Source organism: Schistocerca americana, unplaced genomic scaffold (assembly GCF_021461395.2).
Source record: "Schistocerca americana isolate TAMUIC-IGC-003095 unplaced genomic scaffold, iqSchAmer2.1 HiC_scaffold_29, whole genome shotgun sequence".
Lineage (NCBI taxonomy): Eukaryota > Metazoa > Arthropoda > Insecta > Orthoptera > Acrididae > Schistocerca > Schistocerca americana.
This window is the reverse complement of record NW_025726005.1, coordinates 176,665-184,025: the sequence shown is the minus strand read 5'-3', so window position 1 is coordinate 184,025 and position 7,361 is coordinate 176,665.

The following is a 7,361-nucleotide window of genomic DNA, read 5'->3' as shown; positions in this document are numbered from 1 at the left end:
ATTCTAACTTTCTATGATTTGAACCTCTCCTGTGAGTCCAGTTTTAATTTCCGATGCTTCACTTCAGGTTTACTGTATCCCTTGGACCTTCTTATTGACGATGAAACACAGTAATTGCATCCGAATTTAATACAAAAGGACCAATGCCGACTTAAGAACAGGAGGACTGACACTCTAACTTACTATGATTTGAACCTGCGCTGTGAGTCCAATTTTAGATTCCGATGCTTCACTTCAGGTTAGTGAACACTTTGGACCTTCTTATTGACGATGAAACACAGAAATTACATCCGAATGTAATACAAAAGGCACAATGCCGACTTAAGTACAAGAGGACTGACACTCTAATTTGCTATGATTTGAACCTCTCCTGTGAGTCCAGTTTTAGATTCCAATGCTTCACTTTAGGTTTATTGTATCCCTGGGACCTTCTTATTGACGATGAAACACAGAAATTGCATCCGAATTTAATACAAAAGCCACAATGCCGACTTAAGGACAGGAGGACTGATACTCTAACATTCTATGATTTGAACCTCTCCTGTGAGTCCAGTTTTAGATTCCGATGCTTCACTTTAGGTTTACTGAATACCTTGGACCTTCTTATTGACGATGAAACACAGAAATTGCATCCGAATTTACGAGGGCAGTTCAATAAGAAATGCAACACATTTTTTTTCTCGGCCAATTTTGGTTGAAAAAACAGGAAATTTCTTGTGGAATATTTTCAAACATTCCCGCTTCGTCTCGTATAGTTTCATTGACTTCCGACAAGTAGCAGCGCTGTACGGAGCTGTTAAAATGGCGTCTGTAACGGATGTGCGTTGCAAACAACGGGCAGTGATCGAGTTTCTTTTGGCGGAAAACCAGGGCATATCAGATATTCATAGGCGCTTGCAGTATGTCTACGGTGATCTATCAGTGGACAAAAGCACGGTGAGTCGTTGGGCAAAGCGTGTGTCATCATCGCCGCAAGGTCAAGCAAGACTGTCTGATCTCCCGCGTGCGGGCCGGCCGTGCTGAGCTGACTCCTGCAATGGCGGAGCGTGCGAACACACTCGTTCGAGATGATCGACGGATCACCATCAAACAACTCAATGCTCAACTTGATATCTCTTTTGGTAGTGCTGCACAATTGTTCACCAGTTTGGATCTTCAAAGGTTTGTTCCCGCTGGGTCCCTCGTTGTCTAACCGAACACCATAAAGAGCAAAGGAGAACCATCTGTGCGGAATTGCTTGCTCGTCATGTGGCTGAGGGTGACAATTTCTTGTCAAAGATTGTTACAGGCGATGAAACATGGGTTCATCATTTCGAACCTGAAACAAAACGGCGATCAATGGAGTGGCGCCACATCCACTTCCCCACCAAGAAAAAGTTTAAAGCCATACCCTCAGCCGGTAAAGTCATGGTTACAGTCTTCTGCGCCGCTGAAGGGGTTATTCTGTTCGATGTCCTTCCCCATGGTCAAACGATCAACTCTGATGTGGATTGTGCTACTCTTCAGAAATTGAAGAAACGACTTCAGCGTGTTCGTAGGCACAAAAATCTGAAGGAACTTCTCCTTCTTCATGACAACGCAAGACCTCACACAAGTCTTCGCACCCGAGAGGAGCTCACAAAACTTCAGTGGACTGTTCTTCCTCGTGCATACTACAGCCCCGATCTCGCACCGTCGGATTTCCATATGTTTGGCCCAATGAAGGACGCAATCCGAGGGAGGCACTACGCGGATGATGAAGTAGTTATTGATGCAGTACGACGTTGGCTCGGACATCGACCAGTGGAATGGTACCGTGCAGGCATACAGGCCCTCATTTCAAGGTGGCGTAAGGCCGTAGCATTGAATGGAGATTACGTTGAAAAATAGTGTTGTGTAGCTAAAAGATTGGGGAATAACCTGGTGTATTTCAATGCTGAATAAAACAACCCATGTTTCAGAAAAAAAATGTGTTGCATTACTTATTGAACTGTTCTCGTAATACAAAAGGCACAATGCCGACTTATGTACAAGAGGACTGACACTCAAACTTTCTACGATTTGAACCTCTCCTGTGAGTCCAGTTTTAGATTCCGCTGCTTCACTTTAGGTTTACTGTACCCCTTGGACCTTCTTATTGACGATGAAACACAGATATTGCATCCGAATTTAATACAAAAGGCACAATGCTGACTTAACTACAAGAGGACCGACACTCAAACTTTCTATGATTTGAACCTCTCCTGTGAGTCCAGTTTTAGATTCCGATGCTTCACTTCAGGCTTACTGTATCAGTTGGACCTTCTTATTGACGATGAAACACAGAAATTGCATCAGAATTTAATACAAAAGGCACAATCCCGACTTCAGTACAAGAGGACTGACACTCTAACTTTCTATGATTCGAACCTCACCTGTGAGTCCAGTTTTAGATTCCGATGCTTCACTTCAGATTTACTGTATACCTTTGACCTTCTTATGGCGATGAAACACAGAAATCGCATCCGAATTTAATACAAAAGCCACAATGCCGACTTAAGTATGGGAGGACTGACACTCTAACTTTCTATGATTTGATCCTCACCTGCGAGTCCGGTTTTAGATTCCGATGCTGCACTTCAGGTTTTACTGTATGACTTGGACCTTCTTATTGACAATGAAACACAGAAATTGCATCAGAATTTAATGCAAAAGGCACAATGCCGACTTAAGTACAAGAGGACTGACACTATAACTTTCTATGCTTTTAACCTCTCCTGTGAGTCCAGTTTTAGATTCCGATGCTTCACTTCAGGTTTACTGTATCCCTTGGACATTCTTATTGACGATGAAGCACAGAAATTCCATCCGAATTTAATACAAAAGGCACAATGCTGACTTAGGTACAGGAGGACTGACACTCAAATTTCTATGATTTGAACCTCTCCTGTGAGTCCAGTTTTAGATTCCGATGCTGCATTTCATGTATACTGTATCCATTGGACCTTCTTATTGACGATGAAACACAGAAATTGCATTCCAATTTAATAGGAAAGGCACAATGCCGACTTAAATACTAGAGGACTGACACTCTAACTTTCTAAGATTTGAACCTCTCCTGTGAGTTCACTTTTAGATTCCGATGCTTCACTTCAGGCTTACTGTATCCCTGGGACCTTCTTATTGACGATGAAACACAGAAATTGCATCCGAATTTAATACAAAAGGCACAGTGCCGACGTAAGTACAAGAGGACTGACACTCTAACTTACTATGATTTGAACCTCTCCTGTGAGTCCAGTTTTAGATACCGATCTCTTGGACCCTCTTATTGACGATGAAATACAGATATTGCATCCGAATTTAATACAAAAGGCACAATGCTGACTTAAGTGCAAGAGGACTGACAACCTATCAGTCTATGATTTGAACCTATCCTGTGAGTCCAGTTTTAGATTCCGATGCTTCACTTCAGGTTTACTGTACGCCATGGACCTTCTTATTGACGATGAAACACAGAAATTGCATCCGAATTTAATACAAAAGGAACAATGCCGACATAAGTACAAAAGGAGTGACACTCTAACTTACTATGATGTGAACCTATCCAATGAGTCCAGTATTAGATTCCGATGCTTCACTTCAGGTTTACTGTAGCCCTGGAACCTTCTTATTGACGATGAAACACAGAAATTGCATCCGAATTTAATACAAAAGGCACAATGCCGACTTAAGAGCAAGAGGACTGACAATCTATCATTCTATGATTTGAACATATCCTGTGAGTCCAGTTTTAGATTCCGATGCTTCACTTCAGGTTTACTGTACGCCTTGGACCTTCTTATTGACGATGAAACACAGAAATTGCATCAGAATTTAATACAAAAGGCACAATGCCGACTTAAGTACAAAAGGAGTGACACTCTAACTTACTATGATTTGAACAAATCCTGTGAGTCCAGTTTTAGATTCCGATGCTTCACTTCAGGTTTACTGTAGCCCTGGAACCTTCTTATTGACGATGAAACACAGAAAGTGCATCCGAATTTAATACAAAAGTCACAATGCCGACTTAAGTACAGGAGGACTGACACTCTAACTTTCTATGATTTGAACCTCTCCTGTGAGTCCAGTTTCAGATACCGATGCTTCACTTCATGTTTACTATATACCTTGGACCTTCTTATTGACGAAGAAACACAGAAATTGCATCCGAATCTAATACAAAAGGCACAATGCCGACTTAAGTACAAGAGGACTGACACACTAATTTGCTATGATTTGAACCTCTCCTGTGAGTCCAGTTTTAGATTCCAATGCTTCACTTTAGGTTTACTGTATCCCTGGGACCTTCTTATTGACGATGAAACACAGAAATTGCATCCGAATTAAATACAAAAGCCACAATGCCGACTTAAGTACAGGAGGACTGACACTCTAACTTTCTATGATTTGAACCTCTCCTGTGAGTCCAGTTTCAGATACCGATGCTTCACTTCATGTTTACTGTATCCCTTGGACCTTCTTATTGACGATGAAACACAGTAATTGCATCCAAATTTAATACAAAAGGACCAATGCCGACTTAAGAACAGGAGGACTGACACTCTAACTTACTATGATTTGAACCTGCGCTGTGAGTCCAATTTTAGATTCCGATGCTTCACTTCAGGTTAGTGAACACCTTGGACCTTCTTATTGACGATGAAACACAGAAATTACATCCGAATTTAATACAAAAGGCACAATGCCGACTTAAGTACAAGAGGACTGACACTCTAATTTGCTATGATTTGAACCTCTCCTGTGAGTCCAGTTTTAGATTCCAATGCTTCACTTTAGGTTTACTGTATCCCTGGGACCTTCTTATTGACGATGAAACACAGAAATTGCATCCGAATTTAATACAAAAGCCACAATGCCGACTTAAGGACAGGAGGACTGATACTCTAACATTCTATGATTTGAACCTCTCCTGTAAGTCCAGTTTTAGATTCCGATGCTTCACTTTAGGTTTACTGAATACCTTGGACCTTCTTATTGACGATGAAACACAGAAATTGCATCCGAATTTACGAGGGCAGTTCAATAAGTAATGCAACACATTTTTTTTCTCGGCCAATTTTGGTTGAAAAAACCGGAAATTTCTTGTGGAATATTTTCAAACATTCCCGCTTCGTCTCGTATAGTTTCATTGACTTCCGACAAGTGGCAGCGCTGTACGGAGCAGTTAAAATGGCGTCTGTAACGGATGTGCGTTGCAAACAACGGGCAGTGATCGAGTTTCTTTTGGCGGAAAACCAGGGCATATCAGATATTCATAGGCGCTTGCAGTATGTCTACGGTGATCTGGCAGTGGACAAAAGCACGGTGAGTCGTTGGGCAAAGCGTGTGTCATCATCGCCGCAAGGTCAAGCAAGACTGTCTGATCTCCCGCGTGCGGGCCGGCCGTGCTGAGCTGACTCCTGCAATGGCGGAGCGTGCGAACACACTCGTTCGAGATGATCGACGGATCACCATCAAACAACTCAATGCTCAACTTGATATCTCTTTTGGTAGTGCTGCACAATTGTTCACCAGTTTGGATATTCAAAGGTTTGTTCCCGCTGGGTCCCTCGTTGTCTAACAGAACACCATAAAGAGCAAAGGAGAACCATCTGTGCGGAATTGCTTGCTCGTCATGTGGCTGAGGGTGACAATTTCTTGTCAAAGATTGTTACAGGCGATGAAACATGGGTTCATCATTTCGAACCTGAAACAAAACGGCGATCAATGGAGTGGCGCCACATCCACTTCCCCACCAAGAAAAAGTTTAAAGCCATACCCTCAGCCGGTAAAGTCATGGTTACAGTCTTCTGCGCCGCTGAAGGGGTTATTCTGTTCGATGTCCTTCCCCATGGTCAAACGATCAACTCTGATGTGGATTGTGCTACTCTTCAGAAATTGAAGAAACGACTTCAGCGTGTTCGTAGGCACAAAAATCTGAAGGAACTTCTCCTTCTTCATGACAACGCAAGACCTCACACAAGTCTTCGCACCCGAGAGGAGCTCACATAACTTCAGTGGACTGTTCTTCCTCATGCACACTACAGCCCCGATCTCGCACCGGCGGATTTCCATATGTTTGGCCCAATGAAGGACGCAATCCGAGGGAGGCACTACGCGGATGATGAAGAAGTTATTGATGCAGTACGACGTTGGCTCGGACATCGACCAGTGGAATGGTACCGTGCAGGCATACAGGCCCTCATTTCAAGGTGGCGTAAGGCCGTAGCATTGAATGGAGTTTACGTTGAAAAATAGTGTTGTGTAGCTAAAAGATTGGGGAATAACCTGGTGTATTTCAATGCTGAATAAAACAACCCATGTTTCAGAAAAAAAATGTGTTGCATTACTTATTGAACTGTTCTCGAAATACAAAAGGCACAATGCCGACTTATGTACAAGAGGACTGACACTCAAACTTTCTATGATTTGAACCTCTCCTGTGAGTCCAGTTTTAGATTCCGCCGCTTCACTTTAGGTTTACTGTACCCCTTGGACCTTCTTATTGACGATGAAACACAGATATTGCATCCGAATTTAATACAAAAGGCACAATGCTGACTTAAGTACAAGAGGACCGACACTCAAACTTTCTATGATTTGAACCTCTCCTGTGAGTCCAGTTTTAGATTCCGATGCTTCACTTCAGGCTTACTGTATCAGTTGGACCTTCTTATTGACGATGAAACACAGAAATTGCATCAGAATTTAATACAAAAGGCACAATGCCGACTTAAGTACAAGAGGACTGACACTCTAACTTTCTATGATTTGAACCTCTGCTGTGAGTCCAGTTTTAGATTCCGATGCTTCACTTCAGGTTTACTGCATCCCTTGGACCTTCTTATTGACGATGAAACACGGATATTGCATCCGAGTTTAATACAAAAGGCACAATCCCGACTTCAGTACAAGAGGACTGACACTCTAACTTTCTATGATTCGAACGTCACCTGTGAGTCCAGTTTCAGATTCCGGTGCTTCACTTCAGATTTACTGTATACCTTGGACCTTCTTATTTCGATGAAACACAGAAATCGCATCCGAATTTAATACAAAAGGCACAATGCCGACTTAAGTATGGGAGGACTGACACTCTAACTTTCTATGATTTGATCCTCACCTGCGAGTCCGGTTTTAGATTCCGATGCTGCACTTCAGGTTTTACTGTATAACTTGGACCTTCTTATTGACAATGAAACACAGAAATTGCATCAGAATTTAATGCAAAAGGCACAATGCCGACTTAAGTACAAGAGGACTGACACTATAACTTTCTATGCTTTTAACCTCTCCTGTGAGTCCAGTTTTAGATTCCGATGCTTCACTTCAGGTTTACTGTATCCCTTGGACATTCT